Source organism: Drosophila kikkawai, chromosome 3R (genome assembly GCF_030179895.1).
Source record: "Drosophila kikkawai strain 14028-0561.14 chromosome 3R, DkikHiC1v2, whole genome shotgun sequence".
Classification (NCBI taxonomy): domain Eukaryota; kingdom Metazoa; phylum Arthropoda; class Insecta; order Diptera; family Drosophilidae; genus Drosophila; species Drosophila kikkawai.
Genome location: NC_091731.1, coordinates 28244999 through 28269679, shown reverse-complemented (window position 1 = coordinate 28269679; position 24681 = coordinate 28244999). Strand labels below are relative to the sequence as shown.

The following is a 24681-nucleotide window of genomic DNA, read 5'->3' as shown; positions in this document are numbered from 1 at the left end:
TGCGCTCGTCTTTACGCGCAGTGTCCTTTGTTCTCCGCCTTTCGCCATATCTAAGCTTATATGCCATTTATGTGCGTCGTTGAGAAGCTCTAGGAGCCGGAGCCGGAGCAGGAGCTGGGGCATTAGATTGCAAGCCGAGCTCTGTGTAAATAATGCTTTTCATGCCACAAAGTTTTTATTTTAAACTTCAATTTACTCGTCGAGCGAGTCTCCGTGTGTCCATGTCTGGGGACTAAGGGAGGTGGGGCTTTCAACGTAACTAATGATTCGTCCCAGCACGCTTGTTGTGCAACTTTCAGCTAGAAATGGAGCAAATTCAGCACGTTCTTCGTCCGCTGATGGCGAGGCCACAAAACTGGGGCCGTAAAAAATCCGGGCCAAGTGAATGATTTACGCCTGCCCGTAAAGGGGAAAAACATTTCCCGGCTTCGAAATGACAGAACCGATGAAAGTGTGAGAGGAACAAACGACCGTCGCGACGGATTACCATAATGTTGGCAAGTCATCTGTGAAATCCATTGATTGGGCGGGTGACAGTAGCCCAGGTAGCAGAAGCAGGAGCAGCCTGCCACCATCGGAATCCGTCAGGAAAGTCAAATGGAAATGGCCCGGACGGCAGGCGACACATCAACGTCCTGACCGCGCCGGCACGTGAGTGCTTTTTGCTTTTGGCGTTGCGGCAGTTTACTCGTAATTATAGGATGAATCCCGGCTGCAGCCGCATTGTTGAACCCGGTTTGCCGCCACCGCGGTTTGCCACCTCCCATCGACCCAGCGATCCAACGACCACAACAATACAGCACGTACGGAGTTGCATTTGACTTTTTCACACAGAAAGAAAATAATTAAAGGTAGTTGCAGTATTGATAAAATATTTATATAATAAGAAAATTTATAATATATAAATAAAAGTAGACTAGAAGACAAGGTAGATGTCAGAAGACAAGAACAGCAGCTTGTTTAAACAATGTGTTTCGGTTTCTACTTTGAAAAAGCATCAGCAAACTCTTTGAATCCTAGATTCAAATTAAAATATCTTAAAAGTAGGTTAAAAGCCAAGTTTGGATCTTGATACAAATGTATTCAGATCCCTTAATCTATCAAATCCTTTTTTTTCAAGTGAACTCCTTTAAATCCAAGTAAAATTGATTTCTTTTCTGTTGTGTGCACTTTCCAGTATCGCGTAGTTGGCACGTTTTACTCGATTCTCCCCTTTTATGAAGTTAAATTGATTTGCCATTGTAAACGAAATGGAAATGGAAAAGCCGAAGACTGTGATTTCCCGCCTTTTTGGCTTCTCCTGGCTGGAGGAAACAGCTTTCTGTACTTAAAGATTTCGTAGCGTGAGTAAACAGCTCTGGAAAAGTGCTAATTATGCAAGTTTAATGGCTTTTGTGAGCCAAAGTGCGTGTAGTAGGCAATCCAGAACAAGAAGAAAACGGGGGCGCAGCCGTGCTAATTGCAATTTCCAGAGCATGGAATAAGTTTTCCCTTTGCTCTGTGTTTGCCCAACTTGACAAACAGGCAGACCGTGTAAGTCCCGATGAATTTTTCATGGCTATTAGTAGGACTCCCCTAGTTATCGTAGTTTGTAAAGTTTAATTGGCATGCTGCTTCGGCCAATTATGATAATTAAACGTGAAGGAGAGTTAATCACGCATTATAATTGAACTGAATTTCGCATATTATTCAACCCTGAGGAATTTTCAATATGCTCCTCAAATGGCAACTGGCAACAATAAAATATAAGCATATGAAAGAATTTAAACAAATAGCAGAAAGTGATTTAATTAAATGAGCAAAATATTTGTTGCTGCCAAAGAAACACACACATTGGGAGTAATCACGAGTACAAAGACAGGCAGGCAGGCGGTCGGTGAGCCACATGGGGCCCCGGCCTGGGCCTGGGTCTGGTTCCCCAGTCATCTGGAGCTCAAAATGTATCCGTATCCGGAGTATCTGGCAGCTGGGTGAACTTGAGCAGCGTTGCGGCGTGGGAATATTTTTCTGGCTGCTGCCGTGGGCCCACAAAAAAATGCAAATGAACATTTTTCGCCTGGAAAAACTCTGACGTTGGCCCCGCCCGAAAAAGACCGGAGCTAAAGGAGAGGACCACTGGCTTCCTGGGATGTAATTGAAATGTTGCACCCACCGACAGGGCGTTTAATGCACTCGGCATTTACATTTACATTTGGCCCAAAGGATGCAGACAGGAAGTACTCCATTAATTTGTATTTACATTTTCAGTATCGCATTTTACTCTTTGCTCTCACCGTTTCTTTTCTTTTTTGTTTTAAATTTGTTTACCGCGGCACTGCTGTTGATTATGATGGGCGCCGCTCATGTTTAAATAATAACTTTTCGACTTGCCGGCTCGCTCAATTATTCAGGCAATAACTTTTCGTAAACAAAATATATTCCATGCATGGCAAACAGCGTAAAGGCGCAAAAAAAAAAAAAATAATATATATGCAAACAGAGTTAGATACGACATGTATTTATTGCATGTCTCGAATGCGACAATTCATCAGTGCGACGAATTGAGAGAGCAAATACACAATCAAATATTGCATCAAATTGTTTGGCAAAACAGCCAACGAAAGGTAACAAGAAAAAATAATCTGAAAAAAAGGGAGAAAAATCCAACCAAATTCGCTGTACGTGCAGAATCATGTGAAAAACAGCGGCCCAGACAGCCAGAGTTTTCAAACACCAAGGAGCACTTCCGTATCGATTTTCAAGCTCCCTCCGCTGCAGGCATTGACAGAGAAGGATAATACAGAGTAAACCACAGCTCGAGGAACAGACTTTAGTATACCCTTCATTGAAAATTATATATTTATCCTAAAAAATATATCCTGTTTTGAAACCAAGAAAATCTTAATTGTTAAGAAAATCAGAGTTATAAAAAAAAGAAAATAACTAAGGTTTAAACATATTTTCCTTTTTGAAATCTAGCATTATCTTAGATAAAATCTTCAATATCTAGAAAATATCCATTTGAAAAGGAGATATATTTCCAGTTTTCCCATCAGCTTACAGTATCCTTCAGCAGATATTCAATTCCTGACTGATTTTTCAGACCATGAATCGTTTGCAGTCGAAATCAGAACGAATACTCTGGGCTCCGCTTACAGATGCGCTTAATTTTGTAATACAATGCCGCTGGGCTGGATGAGCTGCTGCCTGCCACCACCTAAGAGCTAAGGACTCCCAGTGGGTTCGTTTGGTTGTGGGTTGGCTTCAGGTTCCCTTATCCCCGTTCCTGGTTTCAACATTTGCGGCTGCACCGGAAGCGGATTCAATGCGGGCATCGGAAAGGACAATGGCGTGTGCATGGTCCTGGGCTGCAGCAGCATCACAAATGGGAACAGGATGTCACAGAGCTGAAGCCAGAGGATGCTATGTCCGTGGGCCCCTGGGGTGAACGCTTAATTAAACTTAAATTTTTCATGCCTCCGTAAATGCGTTTTATGCATTCACAGGACATTATGGTTACATGGAAATGCGAAGGAACAGGGCGTGTATCCGCCTTAAATAAATGCAAACATTAAGCCTGACATTGTCGTCATCATCATCATCATCATCAACATCATCGTTCTTGGCAGGGATTTTCGTGTAATGTTGCCTGAATGCCTGCATCCTTGCCCTCTTTTGGTGCTACGCTCCTTGGCATGCCATCCAACTTCCTGCCATGCATTTTTCAGCACTCTCGACGAACACGATTTCGGGAAAAGCGAAGAGTTTTTCAAGTGCCAAAAGAACAGTCAGCAGAAGCCACGGCATGCTCGCCTCTCGCAGCTTTTATTTTAAGCAATTTCCCAAAGTTATGATACATTTATTTACTCGGAAAAGTGATTCAGCTGAGCGCAATACGATGAACTGGAAACGCCCACTTGCTAGCGATCCAAGTGATTTTCCCCAACGATTTTCCTCAGCCCAAGACAAAGGACAATGATTGGCATCTGGCCAAAAAAGCGGAGTCTGTCTGGTAAATAGGTTTTGGGATAAGACACCCACTAAATTCAGACGGCAAATCAATTATTCCAGTTATGCATACTAACTACCGAAATCCCATTTGTTTTGCACTCGATTCGGTGATCCTGGCAGCTGCCCTGCATCCACATACTGTGTAAGAGGACGAGACTCAGACTCTCCCCTGGTTTTTCTGTGTCAACTGACGTGTCTGCGTGGAGCTCGAAGCCTGCATATTGACATCGTTTTTTGACAAACACTTTGTGTGCCCCCGATATCACCTTTACATTCGAACTACACCCATCTTAACGCCCTGCCACTTGTGCGGGGCTCGGGCTCCCGGGGCTTTTTGCCTGGGGAAAATGCAGGCGCACGCATTTGCCGCTTGGCATTTCCGCTGCCTCCCTTCTGCCTGCTTCCAACAGCCCTGCCGCCTGTTTCCGCTCCATGGGGTCGACCATGTTTCTGTGTTTGTCTTTCAATAACTGCGTGCTGGGCCGGCTTGTGTAAATGTCAACAGAGACACTGAGAGGAAACCAAGGTATTTCTAAAATTTGATTTTCGGTAGTTAAAAGATTAAAATCCAAGTCTAAATTTCAAGTAAAAGGAACTTGTAGTTCTTACAAATGATTTAATACTGAAAATTTTTTGTAATTTTCTTTATGTTCCATATATTTTTCTGTGTGCAGAAGAACCTGTCGAAGGAACGAGTCGAAAAAAAGTTGTTGGATTTGGGTTATGTTCCATGTGTGTGCCGAGTAACATTTAATCAAATTAATACACATATACACAGGCGGACGCAACTGGGACAGAAGGACCCGGGTGTCCTGACAGCTGCCTGACATTTTACAACCTTGTCCTTTCCGCCGCTTATTGATGAATGAGCAGGAGTGGCTGTGGGCTGTGGGTTGCGGGCTGCCAAGCGGAGTGAGGACTGTGGATGGCTGGAAGCATGAATATAAAATTTAATTCATGGCCCCTTTTTTCGGGGAAACTTTAAGGAGAACGACGACAACAGAGAATTCTCTTTGCAGTCGCCTTTCATTACTTCGCCTTGCACTCTAATTGAACTGAAAACGGTCGAAAAGCTGACAGACTGTCTGGCAGGATGAAAGGATGAAAGGGCATTGGCGAGTAGCCTTCTCGGGTCTGGCCAACGAAAATGGAATTAATTTGTTGGGAGACGCAGCCGAGCATGTTCACAGAGCAAGGACTACTGCCAACAAGTAAGTTCGGCTAAATTAAAGTGAAATGCAGGAACACGTTGCCGTTGTCTGGCATCCTAAGCTCAGGTTTAATTAATGTTGTTGCTGATTACATGCCGTAGGGAGACCCCTAAGTATCTAGTAACAAATGTTCCCCGTTTTGGCATTGATTTACCCCATGTTGTCGCCGTTGTCTCTGAAAAAAAAAGAACGCGAGGAAAACAGCGCAGAAAATAGGAAAAACGTGGGTGGGTTCCGGTGCTTGTGCACTTTGGGTCAGCTTATTGTCGCTTAATTGCGGAATTTTCGCTGCCACTGGAGAGCAGACGTGGTCAAGTGCAAGGAATTAAACTTGACATCAAGTGAGCTGTTGGCTTAAGTTTAAATAACCTTTAACCAGAACAAAGTTAGCAAGTGACAGCTGGAGTGCTCTTACAATCACGATGAGTGCAATCAATGCGATAATGGTTAGTTAAAGCTCTCGCCTGCAAGAGGTGTCAGTTTCCCCAGACGAATATTAAAGTTTGTTGCAACTTAAACTATGTATGTATGTCAGCAGAATGTTATCAATTCAATACCTGACAGACAGGCAATTAGTCTATTAAATGCTACACAGAATCGATTGTGCACACCAATAATATAATCAATTTGCCTTCAGAGTCTCTATAAATGCTGCTGCCACACAATTTAATATTCAGTTCAACCGAATTGTAAACAAATCATTCGCTAGTGATACTACACTCAGCCCTAATTGGCTGAAAATCAATAAACCGAATTTCGTGCCCACATAAGCGGGCTGATCAGCTCCAGAGGTTTGCCCTAATGAAGCATGTAATCATAGCGCGGCATTAATTTGGGCCAGCGATGTGTTAACCAGCTGCCTCCTCCGCTGGCGTCACAACTAATGGGCTAAGTGAACTTTCGTGATGGATGACGCTAATTCCGGAGGCGGAAAGCTGGAGGCAGCATCACCAGGTGTACGGGATGCTAATCAAAATCAACAACGCCCAAATGAGCAACGCACGCGCTACCCAAAAGCCAGTCTCGAAACTCTTCTGTTGAAGTTTTCAATTTGCAAGGCAAGTTTGTGTCTTCTTGTCAAGCGTAAATTGAATCAAAGCACGAGCCAAGAGCCTGTGGCCTCTGACATGAATGGGATTTGTGTCCATACAGCTTAGATATCTCTTTGCTTTGAAAATATCAGGCAGACAAGTTGTGTGGTGGGCTGCAAGTGACCTGGAAACCAATTACTAATGGACCCAGAGTCAATGATGTTTAATTATAACTGTACTATGAATAATTGAGTGATGATAAAGCTTTGAAGTTAGGGAGGGAGTGTGGTTTTATTTATCAAATTATAGAGAATAATTAAACTCAATTTCCCAAATTAAAGTAGGCTAGTTTGTACGAAGAAAGTGAAGTTTTAGGTATTGAGATTCACAGCTTAATATAATAACATTTACTATAACTTATTTATTGAATAGAAAATCGAACGACTTGGCATTTAGCATTACCCAACGATTTCCTTTATGAGAAAAGTATGCCAAAGTTGGTAAACATAATGCCTAACCTTTATATGACTTTTGTTTGTGGGATACTTTCGCTGGCTAAATGGCTATTCAAATTCTCTACTGCCTACATAATAGAATTGCGAATAAAGTTCTGCCATTCGGTTATTCAACTTGTCCGGAAGTTTTCATAGTTTTTGACCTTGAGCCTCGGCTCACAGCGCCGTACCAGCGCGATAACACAACAACGGATCGCATAAATTACAGTGCGCGTTCCTCCATTAGCATGTAAATGCAGCAGGCAGCGAAACCGCCACACCATGGCACCACCGGCCATGCTTACACCCGCGCACCACCGCCTAGCGGTGCCGGGAGTGTTGTGATGTCAGCTTGCTCCACGCAAAAAGTGGATGCGACTGTGACGACGTTCATATTTAACTCGACATATTGTATATTGCATATTTCACTTAATTTATTGCTGCACATATTGTGTGGCACTTAATGGGCACCGGGCACGTGTTGCATTCGGAGGGAACCATCCGAAACCCTATATTGTGTCGGTTCGGAATTGTGTCACTGGCAGTTTGGGATTGGTCACGGCATACCATGTACGGACGCGTGTTCTGGTCGCACTTGATATACATTTCAAGAGGGACAACAAACGTTTTACGGACAGTGGTTTCAGATTGGGAAGAAATAGTTAAGGCTCAAATATATAATATTTATTTAATTATTATTATTAAGTTATAGGAAGGAGCTCTAGCTTTGGAGAAATAGAGTATGACCCTCCTTTTAATACTGGAGACTTGCCACTACTACTATTATAAGCCAAGTAGAATAGAATATCAATTTAACCATACAAGTTACTCAAAAATCATTTTCAAAGGCAATACCTCCTTATCTTTGGTGTATCTTACTGTTATCGCAGAACAATTGAGTCCAATACAAGCGAGAATTGAACAATGTTTTGCCACTGTTCGACCGCAGAGTTTTTATGCTTTTTTGTAGGGTTTCGCGCGCGCTGGCCATATAACTCAAAGAAACGACAGCCGTGGGAGCCATGTAAATGCCCCTTACCAATTCCATGAATTGGTCACTTGATACACATTCCGACCGGCCGGCAATACTCGTTTGGAGCTCAGAGAAGCCAGGTTCGGAAAAATTTTTTTTTCGAAATTTGAAAGCTGGAATCGTTTGCCCATCGTTTGCCCATGTTTGCCCACCAATTAGTTTTTTTTGCCCACGTCCAGTTTTGAAGATATGAAAATTCGAAAAAGTTCGAAAATTTTCGAACTTCAAAAATTTGACTTTTTTCAAAATTTTTTTTTGGAAATCGCAATAACTTCGTTTGCCCACGTTTGCCCACCCTTTAGAATTTTGAAATTTTTTCAACTTTAGGAGATATGACACTTTAAAAAATTGCTCTGTTTTACCAAAGAAATAATGTATTGCCCACCTCCGAAAACTGAATATTTTTAGAAAAAAACGTTTGCCCACCCCTTAAAAGTTATTTTAAAGGATTGCCCATCCTTTAAAAATTAATTTTTTCGATTGCCCATCTTTTAAAAATTAATTTTAACGATTGCCCATCTCTTAAAAATTAATTTAAACGATTGCCCATCTCTTAAAAATTAATTTTGAGGATTGCCCATCCTTTAAAAATTAATTTTAAGGATTGCCCATCTTTTAAAATTATTTTTTTCGATTGCCCACCCCTTAAAACTTAATTTTAACGATTGCCCATCCTTTAAAAATTAATTTTGAGGATTGCCCATCCTTTAAAACTTAATTTTTCCGATTGCCCATCTTTTAAAATTAATTTTGAGGATTGCCCATCCTTTAAAACCTAATTTTAACGATTGCCCATCCTTTAAAAACTAATTTTGAGGATTGCCCATCCTTTAAAACTTAATTTTGAGGATTGCCCATCTCTTAAAAATTAATTTAAACGATTGCCCATCCTTTAAAAATTAATTTTGAGGATTGCCCATCCTTTAAAACTTAATTTTTTCGATTGCCCATCTTTTAAAATTATTTTTTTCGATTGCCCACCCCTTAAAACTTAATTTTAACGATTGCCCATCCTTTAAAAATTAATTTTGAGGATTGCCCATCCTTTAAAACTTAATTTTTTCGATTGCCCATCTTTTAAAATTAATTTTGAGGATTGCCCATCCTTTAAAACTTAATTTTAACGATTGCCCATCCTTTAAAAATTAATTTTGAGGATTGCCCATCCTTTAAAACTTAATTTTGAGGATTGCCCATCTCTTAAAAATTAATTTAAACGATTGCCCATCCTTTAAAAATTAATTTTGAGGATTGCCCATCCTTTAAAACTTAATTTTTTCGATTGCCCATCTTTTAAAATTATTTTTTTCGATTGCCCACCCCTTAAAACTTAATTTTAACGATTGCCCATCCTTTAAAAATTAATTTTGAGGATTGCCCATCCTTTAAAACTTAATTTTTTCGATTGCCCATCTTTTAAAATTAATTTTGAGGATTGCCCATCCTTTAAAACTTAATTTTAACGATTGCCCATCCTTTAAAAATTAATTTTGAGGATTGCCCATCCTTTAAAACTTAATTTTGAGGATTGCCCATCTCTTAAAAATTAATTTAAACGATTGCCCATCCTTTAAAAATTAATTTTGAGGATTTCCCATCCTTTAAAACTTAATTTTTTCGATTGCCCATCTTTTAAAATTAATTTTGAGGATTGCCCATCCTTTAAAACTTAATTTTAACGATTGCCCATCCTTTAAAAATTAATTTTGAGGATTGCCCACCCCTTAAAACTTAATTTTAACGATTGCCCATCTTTTAAAATTAATTTTGAGGATTGCCCATCCTTTAAAACTTAATTTTAACGATTGCCCATCTCTTAAAAATTAATTTTGAGGATTGCCCACCCCTTAAAACTTAATTTTAACGATTGCCCATCCTTTAAAAATTAATTTTGAGGATTGCCCATCCTTTAAAACTTAATTTTGAGGATTGCCCATCTCTTAAAAATTAATTTAAACGATTGCCCATCCTTTAAAAATTAATTTTGAGGATTGCCCATCCTTTAAAACTTAATTTTTTCGATTGCCCATCTTTTAAAATTAATTTTGAGGATTGCCCATCCTTTAAAATTAATTTTGAGGATTGCCCACCCCTTAAAACTTAATTTTTTCGATATCAAATATCAACGCTTAATGAAAATATTAACCCCTTCACATGATTTATTAAAAAAAAAAAAACAGGTAAAAAATAAAATTTTGACGTGATTAAAATTTCTACCTGCTGTAAAATTACTATTCAACAACTGGACGATTGTTTTTTTTTTTCGTTTATTCAATCTTGCACAAGAGAGAGTGAGAGATAAAATACTTTCGCATGAAATCGTCAGGCAGGTGTCGGAACGAGACAGATATACCAGAAAGAAGCAGACAAAAAAATCAAGCGACTCTGTTAGAAAAGTGAGCCAGACAGAGTGGCGCGCGATCCCAAATTTTTGTTGCAAATTCCCGATATTGGAATTTTGTGGATTATTGCGCCTCACTGACGCCAAATTTCAGTGGCATCGTTTTTGTAAAGTTCCGCGAATTGAAAAGGACGAGGACGTCTGGGCTGACATGCTGGCGCCACCGATTAATGCACGCATAGGCGCCAGCAAATCGTCGCACAAGTTTGTGCCTCGCGTTTAGCGATCCGTGAAGAATTACAACAACAATTCCACTGAATTTTTGGTGGCAGAGAGTAATTCGGATCGCGCGCCACTATGTCTGACTTGTTTGCAACATCGGCACTTGTTTTTCCTGGTTTTTCCCGGAATATCTCGTACCAACACCTGCCTTAAAAAGTTCTCCCCAAATAGTCGACCTGTTTTGTGCAAGATTGAATAAACGGAAAATTGCAGTCGTAAAATTGTTGAATGGGGATTTTTGAGCAGGTAGCATGTTTGAACCCTTTCCGATCTTGATTTTGTACCTTTTTTTAATGTAGACATTTGTTTCTATACAAAAGGGGTATTGTTTTATTGAGCGATATTTGGGGTTTTTACATAATATGTACTTTCCGCAACCGTAATTAGGGAATGCACACTTTTTGACCTGAAACACTTGTCCTCATCTAGAAATCGATTTCCTCCTCGATACTCATAAGAGGTATAAAAAGAGACATCCGGAATAAATAATTTTTTAGTCTATTTTTTGTGTGAACAGGTGAAGTTAAAAAGTTGTGCGCGATTTTAACTACGCTTGAGCTGCAAAAGTGGTTGTGTATATTGTGAAGTGGCGTTGCATGAAATTCTAAAAAATCTGTGTTACTATTTTTTGTTTTTGGTTTTTGTATCCTTGTAAATTTTGTTTAGAGTCTTTTTAAAGACTTGCAAGATTTACAGTCTTTTTAAAGACTTGCAAAAATTTCAAAGAGAATTTTTTAAACTGTGTAATTTGTGTGAATTTACCAGATATTAGAATTTCATGCATTGTCATTAGTTGGGTGTTTATTTCTGTATTTGTTAAAAATTTAAGTGAAGTGGCATTGCACGAACATCTAAAAAAAGTGTCATTGTAATATTTTTTTGTATCCTTGTAAACCTTTTTTCCAGTCTTTTTAAAGACTTATTAAATTTTTACAAGCATTTTTGAGCCGATTAGTTTTTTTAATTCACAGATTTTAGATTTTCGTGCCATGTCATAAGTGTTGTGATCTTGTTTGTTTTAAATAAATAAAACAGGAATTTCAACACCGTGGAAACTGCAAGTATTATTATATTATAAGCATATTTTAAGCATTTATTTTGATATTTTGTTTAAGTTAATTTAAGGAAAGAAAGAGATTAGGCATTTTTTTATTTTTCTTTTCCCTTGTATTATTTTATTACTTAATATAAAAAAAAAAAACAAAAATATAAAAAATAAATTACATATACTTTTACATTGATATTTTATGTTTGTTAATTTAAGGAAATTAATTTTTATTAAAGATTTATTTAGCATACATTTTTTTTATTTTTCTTATTTTTTCCTTGTGTTATTTTATTCTTTAATATATAAAAAAAAAAAAATATATATAAAAAATAAATTACGTATACTTTTATTTTGATATTTTATGTTTGTTAATTTAAGGAAAGAAAGATATTAGGTATAATTTTTATTAGAAAGCGCTATATTTAATTAAATAATAATTTATTTATTATAAGAAAAAACTTATGTTTAGCATTAATAATAAAACTTCTGTTTGATTTGTTTTTATTATTATTATTTATTATTATAAAAATAAAATTTATGTTTAAGTTTTTTATTCCTTTTATTTTTTAAGTACGTTTTTTGCGTTAATTAATACATTTTTCACGTTTATGTTTAATATATGTTTAAGTTTTGTTTTCTTTTATTTTTACGTATACGGTTTTTAAATATTTATTGAGTTGATTCAATCTGAAGTGTTTGTGTTGTGTGTTGTTTTGTTTTAATTATTGTGTACTAAGTGAAAATTTAAAGATGCCGGCCAAGTCACAAGTGGATGTGCCCGCCTTAGTGGATGCACTTTGCAGCGTTAACATTTTTACTGAAACTGGAACTTTGAAGCCTAGAGGCGACAATGTGTGGATCGAAGCCAGTAATTATTTGCAAGGCACAATAAGCGGACAAACACTCAATTTCTATGCCAGGATTAATAGGAACAATATAATAACTGTGGTTAAAGAACGACGTGGAATGCAGTTGGATAACACAATTAACACCACATTAAATAACACAGCCCCTGAAGAGGACCCAGAGTACCTGATCGACCAGGCATCAGAAAATGGACCGCTGCCCACACTATATTTTAACCTGGAATTGGACGAAGAAATGTGGAGATCGATTGCCCCTAAAGCAAATTCAAAGAAGAATTTAAGATCCCGCAATTATTTGCAACCCAACTGGACGGATACCATTGTCATGTTGGTATATAAAAAAATTCCCTTACCATGTGCTTTCAACTTCAAAAAGGCAAAAATATCGGAAAAGGTGGATAATATATGGCTGCAAATAAGGGGATATTGCAATGAGTGCAGCTCAGTTTTAAAAGGACATTGCCTTATGGAGCCAGATGAGAATTGCGGCATCTCCATAAACATAAGTGTACCAGACACACGCGGTATTCCACATAATAAAAAACGGCGATGCACAGGATCCAGACGTGTTGAAATCGGACAGGAGCTAATTTTGAAAAAAGCGGCGTTATGGAGAAAAGAAGCGACCACCAGCATGAATAATGACGACCCAGAGCCAAGCTTCATTCCGAAGTTACCAACTCTGCGCAAACTTCGTGAAGAGGCAACGAACAGACACTTGGGAATCAACAAGGATCGGGATCCAATATCATCCTTATACCTTAAAAAGTATGAGGGGGAATTGGCTGGATGCATACTAGATATTGGGTTAGATGAATTCTTCTGCATCTACTGCACAGGAGCCCAGATAAAGGCATACACATCAAGAATAAAGACCGTAAGAAAAATTTCGGTCGACGCTACTGGAAGTGTTGTGTTGCCAATATTAAAACCAAGTGGAGAAACAAGTTATGTTTTTTTATACCAAATTGTGATGGAGGGTGACGACAGCATATTTCCTGTTTTCCAAATGCTGTCGGCCAAACACGACACAGCCAGCATTCAATTTTGGCTCAGCAGGTTTATACAAAAAACCGGACATTTTCCACTGGAGGTTGTGTCCGATTTTTCTTTGGCCCTATTAAATGGAATAAGCTTGGGCTTCAATGAATGCCGCCTAAACAGATATATATCTACATGCTTTAAAAACATATCTTCGAAAGAACGGAACGAACTGCCACCATGCTACATTCGGCTTGACATCGCCCACCTAATTAAAATGATATGCAGGAAAAACATCTTTAAAGGAAAACTGCCGAATGTAAAAGATTTTTACATAAGATGTATTGCTGTGGCAACAACTTGCGATACAAAGGAGTCATTTTCAGAAATAATAAAATCTATGTTAATTGTTGCGCTGAGCCAATCCTCGGGAGAAGATGAAACTGGAGAGTACCTCCCGAGCTATTGGAATGAAAAGTATCTGCTCACCAGAATCGCAAATTTTAGTGCTCTGGATCATGAGGAAAATATCGATGATAACTATGTACCGGAAGAAAACGAGGAAATAGACGAGGACATTATCGTTTTCATCGCTAATATCCAAAGATGTGCCGAAGAAGAAGCGGTAAAGTGCAGTTCAGTCCACTGCCGGCCGAATCCGTATTATTTGCCTGAGCTGATGCCACCTCTGATCAAATTGTGCAGATATTTTGTTTTGTGGACCAACGTAATGAAGGACAAATTCTGCTCGATGTATGACGTTGGCTCTTCGGCACTGGTGGAAGCATATTTTAAGGATCTGAAAAACACGGACATGTCGATTTTCCACCGACCAGTGCGAGCCGATAAATTTGTGGTCCAGCATATTCGCTGCATTGAAGCTGTCTGCAAACTAGAGCGAGCTGCCACAAAACGGAAAACCTTAAAAATTCCCGGTTTTATTCAGGAAACCTCCACTAGCAAGAAGTCTCGAAATGAAAGAGAGGGGTTCCTGGAGGAAATGCTTAATGAAAGCGAAGTGGACCACCTTTTGCAGGAAGAGAACTGGAAGGTGAAGAACAAATCTTTTAAATCATCGAATTCTTATGTCGATGAAGACGATCAAAATAAAAATATTTCGCAGACAGTGGATTTGTCTAAACCCAAGAAGGAAATGGAATTGATTGAAAACTCAAAGCCAAGGGGTAAATATCTCAGGAAATGTCCTAATGTCGAATTAATTTATAATCGGCCTCATCGACGGAAAAGGGACGAAATATTACGTAATGGTGGCGTACTGGGACCTGTCAGGATTGGAAATCAGCTTTATCAGTTCAAAAATACTTGTCCCTTTGATTCTATGGTGGAAATATTAACGACGGCGTATATAGATAACTTTTTTTATAAGGATCAATTGGATAGCTACCCCCCTGACAATTTAACTATCGAATTGGTTAAAAAATATGCCGTCGAGGGGGTTTCGTCTAGCCTATACTCTGACAGGGGACTGGTTCTGAAAAGTTTTTTCAATGAAAAACACCAGATCGTGCAATGCGACGCGAATATAGGCACTTTTATTGACCAATCTCTAAATGGAATACCGAGTTCGTCGACTCATAAGTCACATATAACCAGGGAGAGCAATGATTGTGAAAACCATGTATCTCTCCACCATCGGCTGGAACTAACATATGCCGAAGAAGTCGACGAACTTGGCCTTAAAGATGTACTGCTCTCCTTTGTTAAAAAATTCTTTGAGAAAACTGAAGAAACATGCAATAAATGTGGTGGCCAACAGATCCTGGAAAGAGAGCCAGGACCACATGTTATTATTGATATTGAATTTGCAATGGAGTTCCATCGAACAAAATATTTGGGCACTCCAGGAACGGCATCATTACAACAATTACCATCTGAAATTTTAATACAGGATAAAAGATATATTTTAAGTGGTGCCATAGAATTTATTTCTGCTTCAGATGGTGGAATCGGACATTACATTCCATATTGCCGCAGAATAACTGGATCCTGGGAAGTTCACAACGATATGTGCAGGCAATGGCGGAAATGTACATCCTTAAATACCAAAATGACACTCCATATTGTTATATTCACGCAAACAAAATAATTAAGTTATTTTTAAGAAATTAACTATTAAGAAATTTGTTGTTAAAATTTACTAGTAATAAAACGAAAATAAATGTTAATGAATGTGTCTTTTAATACAAATAATTTGTTTGTTGTGTTTTATTTATTTTCAAGGGGCGGCGGTGGGCACACGCTTATTTAATTTTAAGGGGCGTGAAAACGGATGGGCAATCCTCAAAATTAGTTTTTAAAGGATGGGCAATCGTTAAAATTAGGTTTTAAAGGATGGGCAATCCTCAAAATTAATTTTAAAAGATGGGCAATCGGAAAAATTAAGTTTTAAAGGATGGGCAATCCTCAAAATTAATTTTTAAAGGATGGGCAATCGTTAAAATTAAGTTTTAAGGGGTGGGCAATCGAAAAAAATAATTTTAAAAGATGGGCAATCGAAAAAATTAAGTTTTAAAGGATGGGCAATCCTCAAAATTAATTTTTAAAGGATGGGCAATCGTTAAAATTAAGTTTTAAAGGATGGGCAATCCTCAAAATTAATTTTAAAAGATGGGCAATCGAAAAAATTAAGTTTTAAAGGATGGGCAATCCTCAAAATTAATTTTTAAAGGATGGGCAATCGTTTAAATTAATTTTTAAGAGATGGGCAATCCTCAAAATTAAGTTTTAAAGGATGGGCAATCCTCAAAATTAATTTTTAAAGGATGGGCAATCGTTAAAATTAAGTTTTAAAGGATGGGCAATCCTCAAAATTAATTTTAAAAGATGGGCAATCGAAAAAATTAAGTTTTAAAGGATGGGCAATCCTCAAAATTAATTTTTAAAGGATGGGCAATCGTTAAAATTAAGTTTTAAGGGGTGGGCAATCGAAAAAAATAATTTTAAAAGATGGGCAATCGAAAAAATTAAGTTTTAAAGGATGGGCAATCCTCAAAATTAATTTTTAAAGGATGGGCAATCGTTTAAATTAATTTTTAAGAGATGGGCAATCCTCAAAATTAAGTTTTAAAGGATGGGCAATCCTCAAAATTAATTTTTAAAGGATGGGCAATCGTTAAAATTAAGTTTTAAAGGATGGGCAATCCTCAAAATTAATTTTAAAAGATGGGCAATCGAAAAAATTAAGTTTTAAAGGATGGGCAATCCTCAAAATTAATTTTTAAAGGATGGGCAATCGTTAAAATTAAGTTTTAAGGGGTGGGCAATCGAAAAAAATAATTTTAAAAGATGGGCAATCGAAAAAATTAAGTTTTAAAGGATGGGCAATCCTCAAAATTAATTTTTAAAGGATGGGCAATCGTTTAAATTAATTTTTAAGAGATGGGCAATCCTCAAAATTAAGTTTTAAAGGATGGGCAATCCTCAAAATTAATTTTTAAAGGATGGGCAATCGTTAAAATTAAGTTTTAAGGGGTGGGCAATCGAAAAAAATAATTTTAAAAGATGGGCAATCGAAAAAATTAAGTTTTAAAGGATGGGCAATCCTCAAAATTAATTTTTAAAGGATGGGCAATCGTTAAAATTAAGTTTTAAGGGGTGGGCAATCGAAAAAAATAATTTTAAAAGATGGGCAATCGAAAAAATTAAGTTTTAAAGGATGGGCAATCCTCAAAATTAATTTTTAAAAGATGGGCAATCCTTAAAATTAATTTTTAAAGGATGGGCAATCCTCAAAATTAATTTTTAAGAGATGGGCAATCGTTTAAATTAATTTTTAAGAGATGGGCAATCGTTAAAATTAATTTTTAAAAGATGGGCAATCGAAAAAATTAATTTTTAAAGGATGGGCAATCCTTTAAAATAACTTTTAAGGGGTGGGCAAACGTTTTTTTCTAAAAATATTCAGTTTTCGGAGGTGGGCAATACATTATTTCTTTGGTAAAACAGAGCAATTTTTTAAAGTGTCATATCTCCTAAAGTTGAAAAAATTTCAAAATTCTAAAGGGTGGGCAAACGTGGGCAAACGAAGTTATTGCGATTTCCAAAAAAAAATTTTGAAAAAAGTCAAATTTTTGAAGTTCGAAAATTTTCGAACTTTTTCGAATTTTCATATCTTCAAAACTGGACGTGGGCAAAAAAAACTAATTGGTGGGCAAACATGGGCAAACGATGGGCAAACGATTCCAGCTTTCAAATTTCGAAAAAAAAATTTTTCCGAACCTGGCTTCTCTGAGCTCTCGTTTGGCAGCACTCTGCCGGTTGCAATTGCAGTTTGGGTTTCTTCCGGGCCGGTTTGCTGTTTGTCCATGGCTTTGGCTAATTAATGCGAACGAACAGCAAATTAAAATGCTGTTTAGCTCGTCATCCTCCATGCGACAGTGCCGTGTGCCGTGCTGTACAAGCCCACGCTTCCATCTTGGCCAAAGTCAACTTCCAGTGTAACTTTGGCTAGCTGGCCAGCACTTTGCATAATGTGAGTCTTAACCAAGTCCCAGCGGTGCCTCAGCTGGCGCTTTTTGTTGTTTTTTTCTTGCCGGCGAATGTGGGTTAAATGCTTTTTGCGGCTTGTGACCGCAGCAAGCAAGTCTCTCTCTCTCTCTCTCAGGCTGAGATTTTCCCCTGCTGCCTTCGTCGTGTGTCAGATGCAAATTCACATTTGGCCGCAAAAGTTTTTCATTTAATTTAATTGAAACACTCGGCAAATTGCGAGTATTGCGTTACTCTGGAAAATTAAAAAATATAATGGAGCGGGTAATAAACTAAAAATAAAGTCAATTATTTTGCAATTAAGAGCAGTTGACTTTTTGCGGTGGCACTAAATGCAATCGAGATGCCGAGTGGCAGCGTGGCGCCTGTGTGGGTGGTTTTGGATTGGGTTCAATTGGCTTGGAAAAATGTTTGTGCTGATCATAAAAAAACCTCTGGGGTATTAAAATGCAGCCATTAATCTCTGTTGTTTGCACTGAATGCCAGAGAGCCTTATCTATTTGGAGTAGTGAAAGGAAAGGCAGTGATATCAGAGGCCAGTGCTGTGTAAACAAAGGAAATGCATTGCGCATACGCCCCGTAACGTTTCTTTGTGTTTGAAGAAGAACAACTATTTATTTGTCATCTCAATTTGGCCACAAAAACAGACTCTGTTCTGTGGGCCAGTGGGCGAGATAACTGGCCAACTGCAATTGGACTTGCCAGTGCTGCAAACGAGTTTCTTGCTGGTGAATAATGAAGTATTCCGACGGGACTGGCACTGTGGTAGCTTGTAAATAAACTCGTTTGGTGCTAAAAATTGCTAATAATTACAATCGAATTTCCGCCTACCGTCGGTCAGTTGGTTGACTTAACTATGTCAACCCGATAAGATTTGCATTTGTAGTTGCATTTGCATTTGCATCACAAAGAGCTCCATGGAGACTGGCTCTCGTCTCGTCTCGTCTCGTCTAGTCGTCTGTCAGTCAATTATTTATGCTGACACTTTGTGCGGCTGGAACGGCATGGGTAATTGGCAAAACGCACTCTGAACATGGTTAGGCGAACACGTGGCGTATGCGTAATGCGTCCGTTGCATGTTAATGCCTTGGCAAACAACATTAGCGCTTGGCTCCACTCGCAGCGAGAACCGGGCAGACATGACCATAGACACCACAACACACGCACCTCCGTCCCTCTGCCTTTCTATCAATTAAACGCCATCGATCGGCGCTGCAGCAATTTGCTAATTTGGAAGTCCAATGCCTAAAACGGCAACGTGGTCCCCTGCACTTAATTGCACCACCACACGGTACTGTGGCCAGGGGAGTGCCGAGCGTTAGGTGCGGTGCGCCAAAATAATGTGCTAATATTTTCGTAATTAAATTTCTACTAAAGCGCATTTCCAGCGGAAGCTCTGGCCCCAAAAGTATTCCGTGTAATGACAAAAACCAGCCGTCAGATAAGAGCAAATAGAAGTGGAGTAAGCGCCGAAGAATGCTCGGCGGTGAGTCAACAAACAGCAAATAAGATTATGACTGGAGGAACAATGAAAAGTTTTCCGTACAAAGATTCCTTACAGATTGGCCATTGTTCTTGTCGATTCTTAAGTCAGTTCCCAAAACAAAACTTATTCAAAGCTGTTTGAAGGCAATTCAGCATTAGGCTTATCGGTTTCGGTTTGTGTCGGTTCAGCCAAGGAAACAGAGAGGCCACTGGCAAGTGCTTGTTGCCACAAACAATTAGCCCAAGTGTTGGAAACAGTGTCGCCCTCGTACACAGCGAAAAATAGCTTGAACGCTTTAAAAATGGTAATGAGGGTTAAAGTCAGCAGGCAGTATATTGTAGAATTTACATTTTCAGTAAGAAGTTTCTGCCTTTTTTAAATAATTTTTGTTTTAAAAGAGAAACAAATCTTTGTGTTTTTTGAAGGATTTTATGGACTTCCTCTTAAATATTTTCTGTTTAAAAGACTACACATTTCTATTATCATTAAAATTATAGATTTTCTGTGCACTTATTGACATTTGCCGCCCCCGACCACGACTACGATGATGATGTGGGTTCGGACTAAGCCCCACCGCACGGGTGTGCATATGGGTAATGCTCGTAAAACCCCGGCAAACAATCGTGTGGCGCCGTGGGCGTGGCTAGACGACCGTTGCCCGGCAAAGAGCATAGAGCCGTTCATTCATTCATGGAACTTTTGGCCAGATTGGCACTGGCGCTCTCGTTGTTTACGCTTCATTTGGCTATTATTTTTTTTACCACGCTTCATTTGTCGGTCTGTGTCTTTGCCGTTTTGGGAATATGGTGCCTCCTATTTGGGGCGGGGGGCCTTGTGGCCACGATTGGAGTGCTAATTAACAGTTGGTCCCGAATCGCATACATTAGCATTGATATATTTATTGCCATAATTGTGCGGTGTGCCTTGCCATAGTTATATATAGATTAAAGGCATTTAACTATAAGCTTCGATTGCCTCACTTCTACTGGGGTAATGGGAATGCTATGGAAATAAATAAAAAAGCGGGAGCCAAAAGTAATGAGTAAACAATTTGAGCATTTTGTTTGCTTTGGAATTAGCGTTGTGCAAAATGGGCTCAGTGCTTGTGCGATTTTTGTGTATTTACCAAAAGGCCACTGTGATTTTGAGGGGCTGCCATTTCATTTTTCTTGGCAACAAACGATCGACTCAAAGTGTTTGCCTTTGGTAGTGAAATTTCAACTGAAATTATAGCCAGTTTTTAGTAGGTTTTAGTTGGGTTTGCCGGTATCCTGTGTTCCCAAGTAATGAATATAAACTTGCCAAGCCAACGGCTTCATTGGGGGCAATAAAACAAAGCAATTAAAATGGCTGCCCGGAACTGGCAGACGTATATGGGTCAGGCTGGCAAAAGTTTCGGCCACTTGTCGGCCAGCTGGAGCAGTGAAAGGCCATTACAATGCCAATCGACAAAGTGAAGTGGCAGCTCGGCTAATGCAACCGGGGGAACGGAAATGTTCCTGCACTCCAAACTTTTAGCACACACAATGGAAATTGTGCTGAAACTACACACAGGGTTGACAGACTCAAATGGTTCTGTTTCTCCTGCATTTACTCCCATTATTTCATCTCAAAAAAGCTTTACTTTGGGAAATAGAAAAGGAACCAGATTGAAATTTATGTTAACATATCAACAGAATTTAATAAAACTTAGTAAAAAATTTGTTAAACAATATTCTGTTGCAATGAAAGCTTTGTGTCAGCCTGTGCCACTAATTCCCTGCAACTTGTATTTTTAATATGCAATAAGAAAGGAGAAGTATGAGTCAGCCGCTGTTTACGTAAGGATTTCTCCGGTCTGCAAAGCGTTTATTGTCAGCATTTTCTCTCTTTCCTGGTTACCCCACAGTTGTTTATTGTAGTCATCCAGCGACTGGAGCCGTAAATTAAACAACGTTTCTGTCACTTGACTTGGGTATTCATTCATTCATTAATCAGGCCTCCCCCCCGATCTCCTCCTCGGCATCACCCATAGAAATTGAAATTGTTGCTACACAATAAAGCTAAATGGAAATCCAAGAGATAGCGAGTTGGACACATCAGATGTGCCGTCCCGAGACTGTCGCAAAGGGAGGAAAAAAGGAAAATCCTACACTCGGGCAGGGTGTGGGAAAATGGCGGCGGCAGACTAGGGAGTGAGAGAGGAAGTGGAAGACCACCCACCCACACACATACATGGCGACACTTTCCATTGCGTAAACGGCCGAGGCGTGCCATTCGTGCTTTGCCAGCGATGATAAATGTTGCTGCATGTTGCACAAGGCTTGCGATCGGCCATCAATGATGGTGGCAGAGGGAGACATCTAAGTCATTAAATCGAAGACATTTGATTTTTACATTCGATTTGGGAAAACAAATGACCAAGGAACTCTCGCATTTAAATTCATTTCACTTAAATAATGTCTAACATTTTTGCTTCAACTGTTTATCATTATTTTAAATGACCTTTGGTAGTGCTTTTATGAATACAAACAGTCATAGACTGTGTCTATTAGACAAACCACAAAACACTATATATTAATCACCTTTCGTTAGGCAGCTAAAGTGCCCTAATGGCTTTTCACCATTTCCCGGTCCTAGTGGAAAAGAAATTAAGCAAATTGCTGAATTAATGAATATTTAGCTTAAGCTCCACGTATATAGAGGGCACTGCCAACATTTTCGCTTTCACCTCACGCCTTTTGAGGCAGACACGAAATCCCTGACCTTTGCGGTTGCCAAGGCATCCCACCTCCGCCGCTCCCCTAGTTAATTACAGTCCGCGATCTCTGGATACTCCTGCCACCGCGCCACACAAAGGACCCTGAGGAATTTCCTTTCTGGCAGCAACATCAGCAGCAGCAGCTCTTCGTTAGCAGGTGGAGGCGCTGGCGGCTGTCAAATTTAGGTCAGGCACTAAGTGCGAGTGAGTGTTATGTAAATTATGGGGCTCTGCTTGAAAGGACCTCCTCTTTTTTATTCTGAGGAGTACTTCGTATTCCTATTTCGACGCCGTATGCTGCTGCAGTGTGTGTGTGTGTGTTTTTGCTGGCATTCATCTTTGGGCAAATGGAAAACTAACTGAAAAACTAACACCGCGCCCATTTGACAGGCCGTTAGTTAAACTGAACGGCACTTGCCGCCGGCCCTCGCCGCCCGCCCCACTCTCTCCCTCTCCTCTCTCTTTTTTAATTTAGCCATTGGCGCTGCTGTTGGCAGCTGACAAAGCTGCAATGTGTGTGGATATGGATATGGATGCGGTGAGTGGTTTGCTTCGAGGTCTGCGGCTTTGGGGGGCCCGCTGCAGAACAGATGAACAGCGGCGGCGACGCACATGGAAGTCTTAGAAGATGAGTGTTATTCCAGTTGCTGGGCAACCGCAGATTATATCACAGCCCCGGCAGAAGAGCTCGTCATTCGTGCCCCTCGAACCGCACTTCATGCCGAAGTTCCTCCCTTGTGCAGCGGATCGGGCATTGACCATGGCGAAGAAGAGCTGCGCCAAAGCGGAATGTAAATAAAACACAATAACAAGAAGAGTCGCGTAAAAGTACGAGTAAGAGTACTCCAACAGCGGGGGTTATTATAATAGCAGCTCAGTTGCTGCAAAAAAATGGTCATACATATATGGGGAGTTAAGGCTTCAGTTAAGCCTCACCACTCATACACCATGAGGAATTAAACAACAAAATATTTAATAAGGTACAATTCTGAAGACGATCATAGGGATCGAAGACACGAAGTCTTCCTTTGGTGTTGTACAAAGAAAAAGATAGTCATTATTTTCCCTATTTTCAAAGTCTGCAAAGTAAAAAGTTATATGTAAAGCACAACACAAATGATGTCCCAGAAACTGTAAAATTTTTTAAGTGCTTCAAAAGAACAACATCTTAATGGCAAGTGCTATTATTTTGGCAGACACTGTGAGTGTATATATAGCCCAAGCCCCGGCACTTTTCCCCCTTTACGCACACATATGGATGGGAAGGCGCACACAAGTCAACAATCTCATAATCAGCTGAATTACAAAAGGCAAAGTATTGTGCCTGATCCCCCACTCCCAACGAAGTGGAGGAGGCGGTGCTCAGGCATCGTCTTGCGGGCAATCCGCCTTAATGAGTTGCGGCTGCGAGGCAGACAATCGATAGACACAATTGGGCTGCAAGTTGCAGCCATTTGACACGCCAATAAAACGCAATAAGCAAACTAATCTGATTCTGGAGCAAAGGCCAAAAGGGCACCCATCTGTGGGCGTGGGACGAGCTATGTACGTGTGCGTGTGACGTAACCTGGGCGGCGTCGTCATCGTTATAATCATGATCGTCAAAACGAGACAAAAGGCAGGAAACTGCCTGCCGGCTCACAATTGCTGACCCATTTCCGAGGGAGGTGAGCTGGGCTGAACTCAGCCGAAGCCGATCCAAGCCGGCCCAAGTGGTTTGGTTTGGCCAATGCAATGAATTAATTATTCCCTCCGTCATGTGTAGTGCACACTTCCATCCCAATTCCGCTCCCGCTGCACGGTGTCTTTCCCTTTTGGGTGCGTCCAGCCCGGTTGTGCTAAAAATAACAAACTACACACACTTGACGCCCGGAAAAAAAATCCCTCAACGAGCTGGGCCTTTGAACTATTTGTCATGGCTTTTTTTCCCGACTTTTTTGTGTGTGCCTGGTTGCAATGGCCACAAAAATAGCTGCGCACAAATCTCATTTTCGGGAGTTGCGCCGTGAGCTCCATTTGGTCCATCGGAAAGTTGGAAAGACAAAAAGTTCCAATGTACAGAGTCGATGTCTAGATGCCCTATGCCTTATAAAAATATTGGGGTATTTGTTGGAGAATTTCATTAAATTTATAAGAAATTATTTTTAGCAGAAATATTAAAGATAAAATGACTCTTGGGAAGTGATATCACACTACAAATAGTGATGGAATTTTCTAAAGATTCTTTTATAGGATATGGGATGACAAAGTGATATATCTACCCCAATCTACCCCACAAATAATCATTAGATATGTGTAGGTTTTATTGTAATGGCTAATTTTAGCCTCTTTTATATTCCGTTTAATTCTCGGGCGTCTTTTGATCGCTTGATTTCCTCAATAAATTCTCATTTCGTGTGATTAATCAATGACCAATCTGCCGGCCTGGGAAAAGAAGCCTGCACGCGAGCACCGCGAAAATCGCTGGCCCCAAAAAAATGAAAAGTGTACAGGGGAATGGTAGGGAGGGAGGGAGGCTGCCTGGATGAGAGAACGTAAATCTCCGGGGTCTCAGCTGGCTGGCCGATCAAATTCAAACGGCGGGCTGCCCGGTAATGCGGCTTTTCGGCCCAACCTGGAAGTGTTCCAAAACGTTGGCCGGAGAGGAAAATTTAATGCGGTCACTGGCTTTT

At 39.6% G+C, this 24681-nt stretch overlaps 1 protein-coding gene across 1 annotated transcript in view; it reads right to left on the bottom strand.

Moving 5' to 3' along the window:
- Positions 1-24681, bottom strand: part of LOC108081061 (ankyrin repeat domain-containing protein 50) — a 36793-nt gene that overhangs the window by 7957 nt on the left and 4155 nt on the right. The gene's annotated exons all lie outside the window — the stretch shown is intronic.